At 38.2% G+C, this 13,488-nt stretch overlaps 1 long non-coding RNA gene across 1 annotated transcript in view; it reads right to left on the bottom strand.

Moving 5' to 3' along the window:
• Positions 1-7,553: 7,553 nt before the first annotated feature.
• Positions 7,554-13,488, bottom strand: part of LOC147579529 (uncharacterized) — a 46,184-nt gene continuing 40,249 nt past the window's right edge. The window contains exon 5 of the long non-coding RNA XR_015254048.1: positions 7,554-8,929. This is a non-coding gene — a long non-coding RNA (uncharacterized LOC147579529). The remainder of the gene's footprint in view (positions 8,930-13,488) is intronic.

Here is a 13,488-nt window from a genome sequence, read left to right as displayed (position 1 = left end):
ATTTTAGATGTCTCTTGTAGGCAGCATGTAGTGAGATTTTATTTATTCTTTTTTTGTTTTTCAACCTGAAGAACTTTTGGTTTTCTTCAACTAGAGCTTTTAATCCATTTCCACATAATATGATCAGTGGTATTGTGTTTATTGTGCTTTGTTTCCTTCCTCCCCCATATTCAGTATTTCCTTTTTCCACTTTTCTTTTTTTAATCTGTTGAGCATGTTTTCTTTCTTTCTTTTTCTTTATGTTTTTAGCATCACTAGACTGTAATTTTAACACTTTTCTTTTTTAAGAACCAACTAATTTCAGGTCACTTAGTGATATAGGCAGAGTTCTAAGATGACCCCAGTGATTCATGCTTTTGTAAAACTCCCTCCCCTTGAATGTATGCAGGATTTGTGAATGTGATGGGATATCATTCCCATGATTATATTACCTCTTAAGGCAAAAGGGACTTTGCGGATGTAATGGAGGTCCCTAATCATTTGACTTTGAATTGCTCAGAAGGGAGATTATCCTGGCGGAAGGGGGTACTGACATAATGAGGTGAGCCCCTTAAAAGAGAAAAGAAGCAGCAACAAAGAAAAAGAACATGTATTAATAAAAAAAGGATTTAAAAGGCAGATTACTAGCTGACTTCACAACAGCAACAATGAAAATCAGAAGTTACTGGATTCGTATCTTCGATGTGCTGAAAGAAAGTTCATCTAGAATTCTATACTAGACAAAAATGCTTTTCAAAATGAGAGAATGATAAAGAAAAGAGATTTTCAGGCAAGCAAAAAGTGAGTTTTTCACAATATGAAGTCACTAAAAGAAAACTCTGCAGTATATATACTAGTCAGAAGTGACATATTTTAGGTGAATAGCATGAAACATAAGACGGAATAAAGAGCAAAGAAAATGGCTTACGTGTGAAAAAATCCAAATGAGCATTGGAAGTATAAACCATGAAAATCACAATGTCTTATGGCACTAAAAATAAAACAAAATAGACAAACTTTATTAAAAGTTTAAATAGTGTTAAAGTTGCATTATCTGGTTAATTGTAAAATATGAGAAAAATATGCATTAAGCTTTCTAATGTGGTCACTGAATGTATTTTCTGTCTGTGCAGATTAGTACAAACTTAGGACCTTGTAACAAAACCAATAATTTTACAGTTTTCTTGGGCCACGAGTCCAACAAGTGTTAACTTTGTCTTCTGCTCAGGCTGAAATCAGTGTTGGCCAGGGCTCAAGATCTGATGCTCGGGATCCTCTCTCCAGGCCACTGTTTTGGGAAGAAGTCAGCCCCTTATATTTGTAGGACTGAGGACTCAGCTTCTATCTTTTTTTTTTAATGTTTATTTTTGAGAGAAAGAGAGAGAGCATGAGCGGGAGAGGGACAGAGAGAGAGGGAGACACAGAATCCGAAGCAGCCTCCAGGCCCTGGGCTGTCAGCACAGAGTACGACAGGGGGCTCAAACCCATGAACCATGAGGTCATGACCTGAGCTGAAGTCAGACATCCAACCGACTGAGCCACCCAGGTGCCCCCTGAGGACTCAACTTCTAAAAGGCCTCTTGTCATTTCTCAACACATGACCATCTCCGTGATATTGGCAGCCAGGTAGCACCATTTCACTACTAAGAGAACTGTGGGAAAAATGTAAAATGAACAAGCAAATAGTGGGGAAGGTAAAATGAAGCTTAAAGTATTTTATTAACCCAAATAAATAGAAAAATATAAATGAAATGTCTCATTTCTAGAAAAACCAAGTCATGAAATTGGCACAAAAAATAGAAAATCTGAGTAGACTTATACCCATATTAAAGATATTAAATCTGTAATTTAAATTCTTCCTACATTCACATCTATTAACCAGTGAATTCTTCCAAACATGGAAGGGAACAAGAATATCATAGAGGCTATAAAAAGAGGTAACATCATTTCATTTTATGAGGCCAACAAAACTGTAGTGGATGCCATACTAAATTCTTGACAGTCACTGATTCCCTCATTGATTTCAGTGTTGGCAGCTGATAGCTCTCAGTTTAGTATCCCTAGAGGAATTTCTAGTGACCAAAGAGAATGGTGTAAATGCCCAGCCCACAGACTTTACAGAAGAAGAATGCTGAAGACCATCCTGGGTCATGAACTCCTCTGGGTTGTCTGAGGCCTCTGTTGTGACTGTTTCACAACAAATGCTTCCTTTTTACCCACTACCCCTTTCCTCACTCATCCAAAGGAGTTCATTTGCAGGCAAATTTCTGTCTTGAAATTTTTCTGGGGAATCCAATCTGAAACAATAATCTTGATACCAAAAATTAGAAATGATATTATAAGAAAGAAATATTATAAGTTACTACCTATCATGAGCGTAGATGCAAAAATCTTAAAATTTAAAAACAGATTCTAGTGATATGTAATGGGGATGATACATCTTGACCAAGTTGAGTTTATTTCAGGAATTCATAGTTAGTTGTATAATTCACCACATTGGCAGGAGAAAAGAAGGAGAAAAATTATATCTTTCAAGAGATGAAGAAGAAGTCTTTGATAAAATTCAACATTTATTTAGGCCAAAAACCTCTCAGCCAATCAGTCATAGACACCGAGTTCCTTAATCTGATGGAGAAAAATCTAGAAATACTGTATAGCAAACATATAATTAATTGTGAAATATTGTATAGATTTTCTTGTGGTTGGGAAAGAGACAAAGACAGCCCATATCACAAGTTTTATTTATCATATTTTAGGCCCTAGCAATTGCTATAAGACAAGACAGAGAAATAAAAAATACAAGGATGGGGAAAATAACAGAATACCATTTTTTTGCACATCATAAACTTGTCTGGGTAAAAAACACAAAGATCTACAAAAATATCAGTATTAATAAGTGAAATTAGAAAGGTTATTGGATGCAATGCCCATATGCAAAAGTTATATTTTTATATATTAGCAAAACACAAAAAATAACTTTAAAAAATTCCGTTTATAATAGCTTCAGAAAGCACCAAATGAATACAAAACATGTGAAAGAATTCTTTACTAAAATTTCTAGATGTGGCTGAGTACAGTTAAAGAAAATATAAATAAGTACCTTGAGTACCTGGATTGGCAGACTCAATATCTCAGATTCTTCCCAAATTAAGCTATAGGTTCAGTGCAATCTCAATCAAACCCCACAGTATTTCTCTTCTTTCTTTCTTTCTTTCTTTCTTTCTTTCTTTCTTTCTTTCTCCCTTTCTTCTTCTTCTTCTTCTTCTTCTTCTTCTTCTTCTTCTTCTTTGTATTGGGAATATTGTTAAGCATATTCTAAAATTTATGTGGAAATGCAAAGAGTCCAGAATTGCTAAGATAGTCTTGAAGAAGTTAAGTTTTATACTAATAGTTGCCAATACTTGTTAAGTTTTATACTAATAGTTGCCAATACTTTTAAAAAAACATTTTTGCCTTTACTTATTTTTAACCTACAGTAATTAAAATATGGTGTTCTACTGGCACAAGGACAGATACCTAGATAGATGGAGAACAGAGAATTCACAAGTAGACAAACATATGTAGTCAAATGATTTATAACAAAGTTGATACTGTAGTGTGGTGGGGAAAGGATAATATTTACAATAAGTGTGTAAATCAACTGGATATCCATAAGGAAAAAAATACTATAAGACCTATCTCCTACCATATATTAAAACTCAGCTCCAGATGGACCTACGCATTTAAATGTGGAAAGGCAAAATATTAAAATTATAGAAGAAATTATGGGAGAATGTCTTCATGATCCTGAGGTAGGCAAGATCTTTTAAACATGACACATAAAGCATTAATCATGAAGGAAAATCTTACTAACCTGGACTATATTGAAATTAAGAGCTTAGGTACTCTGTACCTACAGAGTAAGGTACAGTCATTCTTTGTTATTCGTGGATTTCACACTTGTGAATTTGCTTTACACTAAAATTTATTTGTAACCTCAAATTAAATACTGCCAGTGCGGTTAAGGTCATCCATAGACATGAAGAGAGTAACAGAAAATTTGAGTTGCCCAGCATGCATGGTCCCAGCTAAGGTCAAACGAAGAGATACACTGCCTTCTTATTTCAGCAAGTGTCCTTTTTGCAGTATATGTAGTACCACATTTTTTGCATTGCCGAACTTGTTTTGTTATTTTGTCATTTCAAATGGCCTGCATCGCCTAGTGCTGAAGTGCTGTTTAGTGTTTTTAAGTGAGGGAAGGGCTGTTTTGTGCTTTACATGGAAAGTGTGTTAGCAAACTCTGTAGGCATGAGTTACGGTACTTTTGGCTGTGAGTTTCATGCTAATGAATCAACAACATATCAGATGAGGTGTCTTTAAGCAGAAAATACATAAAGCAAGGTAATGTATTGATCAGTTGACAAAAATGTTGTGACTAGAGTCTTATAGGAACCCAATCTTGTATGTCCCCCAGGAGCAATGATGCAGCATTCACCAATTCAGTGCTTATGTGACTTTATAGAACATAATTTATTGCAAATAATGAGAATTTGCTATATCTGTAATACATGTTTTTTAAAGGACTCATATACAGAATATATAAGGAAGTCTTATAAAACAATAAGAAAAAGGTGGGCAATCCAACATAAACATAGGTGAAATACTGAACAGGTACTTCTTGAAAAGAGATACTCATTGGGTCCATTTATTTATGAAATGGTAGACTTGGACATGTATGCTTTATCTGTACATTATCACCCAGTTTCACTCACAAAAATGATAACCTACAATTTGCATAATATAAAGTTATTTTTAAATGAAGCGATTTTAACTTTGTAGGTTCCTAATGCAAAAAGTCCACGTTACCATTATAATAGTTTCCTCTACAAACAATTGAAGAACCATGCCTAATAAAGTCTCAACTGATAAGTCAAAAGAATAAATATATGACTATAATTATCCAAAGTCAATCAAATACCACTTGAGCCTATATTTTATCTACAGAGCTTTAAAAATATTTGAATGTTTGTTGGAATTCATATAATAACTAAATATATAGAGTTTTAATTTAGGATCTTGGTATTTTCTGAGAAAATAATGGGGATGGTAAAATTAAATTCATGTGCAAAAAAAAAAAAGGTTTTAAGATTACCAAATTCTATCCAGACAATTTTGTCATAAATTTGTATATTTAATCTGCTGTTTTAATCTGCTATTTGCTTTGCCACTGCTGGGTCTTTGCTCATGCATTTCCCTGTATGCCTGTGCCTACTACAATGCTAACCATATTTCATTGCCCAGCTAAAAATGTTGCCACTATGTCCTTTTCTCGTTTCTCATCTAGGAGTAATTCCTTCTGCTGCTGAGCTTCCATTGTACTCTTCAGACATTTAGTCCTTCTCATTCCACTTGGCAATGTAATTATTTACATACCTATTCTATCTTCCACACTAGATTATAAATCCTATCCAAGGTAGAGGCAAGGCACACTACCTGTTTGAATCCCCATAGTACTGATCTCACACAGAGACTTCAAATTTGAGATTCATTCGATAAATACTTAAAAACCTGAAGAAAATTTACTTACTTGATAAAATACATTTTAACCATCATTTTCTAGAAAATGAAAAGTGACCAAAAGAATGTAGGGAATCAGTAGGGCAAAAACAAACAAAAATATCAACAACAACAAAAAATAAGCCTAGCAAAGTTGACAAAAGCAGTCAGGAATAAGGTATGATCAGGTGAAGGAAGTTCCTTTTGATGACACCTTTTCCTCCTATACCTCTTCCTGTCTCTCCTGTGTTTCCGATTTTCCTTGTTTGACTTCCATCTTTCACTCTGCCTTTGGCTAGTAGTACTGAATTCTGCTTTCCCAGCTCCTCACCACCCCCCTGGTTTAGGCTGGTGCCAGTCAGAGCTAAGTCAGACTGTGACCATGGCCAATCTCCCAATAGCCATGCTTTCATTATTTGTTTCCCAGCCGTAAAGCTGGGTGTCACAATAGCTCTTTGAGTACCCATCCAGTATGTCATGAGACAAAAGACATTTCCTGGCTACCTTCAATGAGACAGACAGCCTTCTTTTATTTTGATAGCCATTTTACCGAAAAACGATTCTAGATCCCATATTACCACCTGATGAAAGTATCTAATATGCGGAAATCAGTTGATTGTTTACCAGTAAGAATGGTCTCTCCGAAATATAATTGAGTACCTTCAATAAGTTATCTTACGGTTCTCACAATATATTAATACTTCTGTTCTCAGTACATATAGATAACTATGTTATTGGAGGTTTTACATGTTGAACTGGATAGATCACTGGTCTGCTGGAACAGAGATAAATAAATAACCCAACACCTGCTAGAGTGCCTGAGGCAAAGGATGATTAATGTGAGTGGATGATGATGTTTAAAGCAATATTTTCTTTTCCCTCAGTCTTGAGTGACTACACCATCCTAATGCTCTGGAGACAGCTGTTTTTCTCGTGGCAACAGCTGGAGCTGTAGTACCCTGTGGGTAGCATCAGCCCACTTCATGGACCCTGTGTTTCCCAGGAGAGTCTAGTTAGAGTCTCTCACTGCACACAAAGAACACATCAAAGGAAATGACAAGACAAAGAGAGTGAATAATTGAATGGAGCCATCCGAAATGTTTTAAGCCCATCCTCAGAAAAAAAAAAAATTCATTCTTACCTAAACTATCTCATGTGCTGAAAAAGTACACATCTGATTAAAGCTGCATCCTCATTTGTACCATCATTACTATCATTATCAAAGACCTGAAATGAATAGCCTCAGTGGCAGGGCCAGGCGGTGGGCTCAGGGGACGCACACCCAGGCTTCTACCTGGCATTCCACATCTATGCTTGTGATTGCCCACTGGGCGTTTGTCTCAGGTCATCCCACCAGTAGAAATGGGAAAAACTTTAACTTAAAAGATCCAACACAAACTTTCTGTTTTCCTCTCCATAAGGCTTCTCTGTCTACTGTCTCTTTCCTTTCTTTGTACTGGCACCAGCATTCTCCATGATACCCTCTGCAGGAACTTGGGGATGATTCCAGACCTCTCCATTGCCATCCCTCTCATTTACCAAGTTCTTTGATTATGTCAACTATATAGTTCTTCTTTATGCCCAGCTGCTTCCTCCTTAGTCAATTCTAATTGTATCTACTGGCCATATACATGGTCTTAACTCATTCAGCTTGCTATAAAAACAATACCATAGACTGAGTATCTTAAATAACAAACATGTATTTCTCACAATTCTGGAGGCTGGGAAGTCCAAGATCAAGGTACCAGCAGATTCTGTGTCCGATAAGTACCCACTTCCTGACATCTTCTTGTGTCCTCACATGACAGAAGGCGAGAGAGAACTCTCTGGGGTCTCTTTTATGAAGTTATTGATCCTATTCATGAGGCCTCCCGCCTCATGACCTAATCAATTCCAAAAGTCCTACATCCTAAAAATATCACATTAGGAATTGGGTTTTTGTTTTAAGTAATCTCTAAACCCCAATGTGGGGCTCGAACTCATGACCCTGAGATCAAGAGTCACATGCTCTACCAACTGAGTCAGCCAGGTGCCCCATTGCAGATTAAGTTTTAGCATACATTCTACAACATACACTTCCTCCAAAACGTTCTCCACACTTTACCCAAAAAATAATAGTAATTTTTGTTGCTAATCTGTACAAATCATCGTATAACGTCCTTTGGCCTTAGGATAAAATCCAAGCTTTTTAGCATAGTATGCAAAACCTTTAATCATCTGAGTCTAAGTATCATCTCCTGCTGATCTCCACTATTTTAAATTTTATGCTCTATTGCTGCTGCACTACTTTCATTTCCCCAAATGGGTCAGATATGACATGTTCTAGTCCTTTGCACATGCTTTCTTTCTGCCTAAAATAGGATTCTCTTTCCCTTACACTTGCCTAAGGGATATCAACTTATCCCAGAGCCTATCACAAATGTCACACCTGTAATGACCATTTCCCGACACCTATGCCTTCAGCCGTGTCACATCCTGCCTTGCTACCTGTTACTTTGGCCATACTTCTATGGTTGCACTTTTCCCACTACACCTGGATCATGTGCCAGCCTCCTCATCTATATATTAAAGTGTTTACGAGAAGCCAGGGACCATGTCTCAGGTATTTATTGCTGGCACTTCGCATAGTCCCTGACATGTAATAGGTACAGAATAAATATTTTAAACTGAATGGGATTAGATTGAACTGAATTACAATCTGTTGCTAAGGGAATGCATGCAAATAAAAACATTCACATGCAAAGTGCCAAATGAGGGTTTAGAGTCACCCAAAAGAGAGAGCAGTTCTTCTGGGCTAGGAAGAGTTGGATGAGACGCAGAGCATTCGATAATATGAGTATTGTATTTCGTGGACTCTTATGTTCATTTCAGTCTTCACAGAGATTGAGTAAATGTGGAAGCGATGAATTCAAAAGTACTGTGATAGTATCAATAGGCCCCTCTTCTGGTTTACAATGTGTTCCTTAAATCCCTTAGACAGTCAAACAGTCGTGGTGTCTGGGTATGCTTCTGCAGGAAGGAAAGGAGTGAGTCCATTCGCACAAAGGTGGAAAACTAGAAATGCTACTCACATTAATTTTTCTTCTATTGTGATAACCACTGTCCCTTCGCTACCATGGAACATGCTTTTACATGAATAAACAAAGCAATTAATATCTCAGTTTGAAGTACTTCCCTTTAGATTACTTTGCCAATATCCAGAGTTAATCTAAGGAAAATAAGTGGCTATTCGTCTTTGGTAGACCTTTAAGACCATTAAGGTCTACCAAAGTAACTCCTGCCAGCCTGTAAGATGGTGCCCACTTCTGTCCATAGAGCACTGAGACACACATTTTGGCACTTTTGGAAAAACACTTTGTCTTTTTTTTCCAGCCTTCAAGTTTTCAGTAATACTGAGTTCCAATTTTAGTGAATCCTGTTGGAAAATAAAGAATTTTAAATGGCAAAAGAAAAAAAGAATATTTACATCTCTGATTTATTTTTCAACCAGAGAGCTACATACTGGATGGCCTCATGGAAAGTTTGATACCTGTCATCCCTTAATCATGGTTCATTAAGGCATTACCTCTCTTTAAACCTAGGTCACCCTTACGCTAAACGAAAATGTCACAGGCCAGGAGACTGCTTCCAGAAATCCCAGGAAACTGGGGGTTCTGAACACCTCGCACATCTGAAAAGGCAGATCAACTGCCCTTTCTACCTCTGACAGATCTAGTCTTTTGAGTGGGGGAGAGACAGAGAGAGTCCCAAGCAGACTCTGTGCTGTCAGCACAGAGCCCAAGGCAAGGCTTGATCTCACCAACCCTGAGATCATGACCTGAGCCAAAATCAAGAGTCAGACACTTAATGGACTGAGCCACCCAGCTGTCCCCAGATCTAGTCTTGATACTTGCCCAAAGGGAGCATACTAGTTCCTGGAATACTAGCAGGGAGAAAAAGGCTGTCTTTCTTGGTCACATAATTACTCACTAGTTGACTAGGGCCATAATGGCCAAATCACTTCAATCCTATTGAGCAAACAAGCATGTGGCTGCCTGAGTAAAGGTTCCCAACTGGTTTCTTCCCCAAATGCAGGGTTATGCCCACTGTGGCCAGTAGAGAAGGTAGGAGGATGTGATCATTTTGTGAGGAGGGAACGTTACCTCTGATCTTAACAAATGCCACAACTCAAGCACTTACAACAAAGCCAACTCCAGACCCTCATCCTTAGGGGATTCATCCTTTCAGGAGAAGATAATACAGACTTGACCGTGCCCCCTTCTTTGTCCCCTGGGATCCCCAGGTCAGGACCATCCAGGTAAAAGATCCCATGCCATCTTGACTGAAGCTCAGACTTTCCTCTCAGAAAGAACTTCTCTCACACAGAACTCTGTTCGAAAGCCTGAAATGTTCGTTCTTTTGTGAGCCCTAGTGATTAAATTCTGCAAAAGAAAGGTGTTATAGGAATGCCAGTGTCTATTGTATGAAGGGGGGAGTTGTACGAAGGTCAAATGAATAGCAGTCACAGGCTGTGTGGACAGTTTTATTAGGGATATTTCCTCCTCTCTGAGAACCACATTGCATCATTCCAAAAAGCTCCCAGTGTGACTCGGGCCTGAGAAGCCCTTTCCTTTTCTGCCAGGTAATTTGATTCTTGCTGATCTCACCAGAGGGGACTGAGTCTTCTTACTGCTGTCGGCACCTACAGTGACCCTGCTTAGTAATTATTTATTCAATGGGTACGGGAGCAGTGCTTTTTCATTTCTGTCTGGACTGAGCAAGATGATGGAGACAGGAAATGGTCACCATCCTGCACCCAAACAGATTCCACTGTTCTAGTCTTGCTCAGACTAGATCAAAAACAAACTCAATGGAAGGACATAGAGTGTTCTAGTCAACGCCCAAGTATATCTCTAAAGAGTATATACAATTTATATAGTATTAATGCATGTGTGTATTAATTTATACACATATATAGTCATGTTAGTTCAGGCTGCTGAAGGAAAATACCATAGTCTGAATGGCTGATAAACAACACAAATTTATTTCTCACTGGTCTGAGCCTGGAAGTCTGAAGTCAGGATGCTTGCATGGTCAGGAGACCTTCTTCTGGATTGCAGATAGTTGCCCTTCATTATATCCTTACATGGTAGATAGACAATGAGGCAGAGAGCTCTATGGCGTCTTTTTTATAGGGGCACCAAAATCCCTTTCATGAGGGCTCCACCCTCATGACTTCATTACCTCCCAAGGCCCCACCTGCTAATACCATCACCTTTGCGGTTAAGGTTTCAACACATGAATACTGGGGAAACACAACAAGCCTGTAACAATAAGTATTTATGATTTCTAGCTAAAGAAGCTGTATTTAGCTTCTTGATCCCCTTGTCGTGCATATTGGAAGAGGGTCATACAGACTTAAGCTTTCAGAATGTAGGCCCAAAGAAGGGTGTTTATAAATCCTCCTCCTCTGCATCAGGACCCTTTCTCCCTCACCCTGTGCAGGCGTCTGTTTTATGGGGTTCAGAGTTCTCTTTTGTGCGTTCCAAACCCAGTTCAAGTTCCACTGAAGCAGGGCTGGTGAGTTTAACTCATTAGCCTCCCAGGGAGACAGTGCTCCTCAGCAAGGCCAGTGATATATTTTCTCAGAGACCACACAGTGTGGTCTCACCTGAGACAAGTCTGTCCCTCCTGCTAGCATGACTCCAGCTCCTTCAAAACAACAGTTACAATCATTTTGTTTTAAGGTGCATGCATTCTTTTCTGGGCCTGTCTTACATTGATAGATCCGCCAAATTGTTGTCAACGGCTTTTTCCTTAACATCAGGATTAAAAATATGATCTTAGGGGCGCCTGGGTGGCTCAGTCGGTTGAGCGTCCGACTTCGGCTCGGGTCATGATCTCACAGTCTGTGAGTTCGAGCCCCGCGTCGGGCTCTGTGCTGATAGCTCGGAGCCCATGGCCTGTTTAGGATTCTGTGTCTCCCTCTCTCTGACCCTCCCCCATTCATGCTGTGTCTCTGTCTCAAAAATAAATAAAAAACGTTAAACAAAATTAAAAAAAAAATATGATCTTAGATTATTTATTTATGCATTTATTTATTTATTTTGAAAGAGGGGAAGAGAGACAAAGAGATGGAGAAAGAATCTCAAGCAGGCTTCATGCTCTCAGTGTAGAGCCTGACATACTGCTCAATCCCCGAACTGTGAGATCATGACCTGAGCTGAAATCAAGTGTTGGATGCTTAACCAAATGAGCCACACAGGTGCCCCTAGATTATTTTTTATTCCAATATGGCTCGCCTACGTTCCCACACCATCCCCAATGGAACAGGAGTGTCTAGATTATACCTCCACGTCACTTTAGTATAAAAATATATTTTTAAAAATTTCTATTCGTATGTCTAAGGAATATATGCAGTGAGTCCATTTGAGATTGCATGCATGAGTCATGTAACAAATACAATTTTCATCTTTTCTTTAAGTTCATTATTTACTTAGAGTGGGGGAGGGGCAGAGAGAGGGGAGAGAGAGAATCCCAAGCAGGTTCCACACTCTCAACGCAGAGGCCGATGCAGTTCTCCAGATCATGACCTAAGCCAAAATCAAGAGTTGGCACGTAGGAGTGGGTGTTCTAGCTATGACTCCTACTGGACATGGAATGTTGGATTCCTAAGGTCCTGGACCTATGGACAAGCTAATTTAAAAAGGTCAAAGTAGAGTCTCTATAAGGCGGGGTGTATCCAGTTCCCAATGGGAGTGGTGGTCTGCCGATCAGGAAATCAGGGAAATTATTGTCATTTAATCAGAGAACTTAACTCTCATGTGATTATCATGGGATTAAGAGTGTAATCTAATAGGAGAGAATGTGTAAGGATTATTTCCCTTGGAGGAAAAACTGCATGGTAAGAAAGGGTTATTTACTTACTCATCAGAATACAGACCACTACCTTGGTAAGAAAATGGTCCTTTTGCAAAGTGCTCTATGAACACTTTATCATCTGTAAAGTATGCAGTATCAGTTTGAGGAGCTAAGGGCATGAGTTTTATTTTTTCCAAGTTAAAAAAGAATAGGTCCTTCAAAGTTGAACATTTTGAATTACAAATATAAAACAGAACTCATGGTTGGTAAAGTTGACCTTAGTATTATAGGGAGTAATATTGCTTTACCACAGAATCTGGACAAAATGTACTCTCTCTCAGAAATACTCCATGAAATTCTACAGCTGCTCAATGGCCCAACTTCACCTTTTATTTTCAGATATTTATTGTTAGAGTCTTTCATAATTCATAATTTCTTTCTTTTATTAAAGAGCAAAAAAATACACAAGTAAATGAAAAGTTATGTTAGAGCTTTAGAAACTGCTGTCTTAACTCTTCATAACTCTTTTATAATATATATATAACATATATATTATATATATATATATATATATATATATATATATATATATATATATAACTCTTTTATAAACGTGCACTGAATATTTCCAATGTTTGTGGTCTAGGTCAGGATGGAGACCATGGGGTGAAGGGTCCAAGAGGAAGCAAACAGGAGTGAGACACTAGTCCTGCTTGCAAGGGTCTTGCAACATCATGAAGAGAATTAGAGGAGAACACAAAGAATTAAAATATGAAGAAGAATGTCATTTTTACTGTGAGGAAAGTGCACATGAAATTCTATGCAGGTTTAGAGAATAGGTCCTTCATGTCCAAATAGTGACATTTAAAAAGACAGTAGAGGTTATCACATTTGAAATAGATCTCAGAAACCTTCCTGGGATATGTTGGAAAGTGTAGATCCATGGAATGGTGTGAAAAAAAAGATGTTTAGGGAGGAAAGTACAGGGTAATTCCATAGGCCATCAAAGGCTCCACAAAGTCATGCCATGAATTCTATATGTTATCCTCTGTTGGTAGAATCCTGAGCTTTTATCAAATTCTCATAAGGGGTCAAGGGGCACCTAGGTGCCTCAGTCAGTTAAGCATCCAACTC

The sequence above is a fragment of the Puma concolor genome, chromosome B4 (genome assembly GCF_028749965.1).
Source record: "Puma concolor isolate L17-30 chromosome B4, mPumCon1.1.hap2, whole genome shotgun sequence".
Lineage (NCBI taxonomy): Eukaryota > Metazoa > Chordata > Mammalia > Carnivora > Felidae > Puma > Puma concolor.
This window is presented reverse-complemented; position numbering and strand designations above follow the sequence as displayed.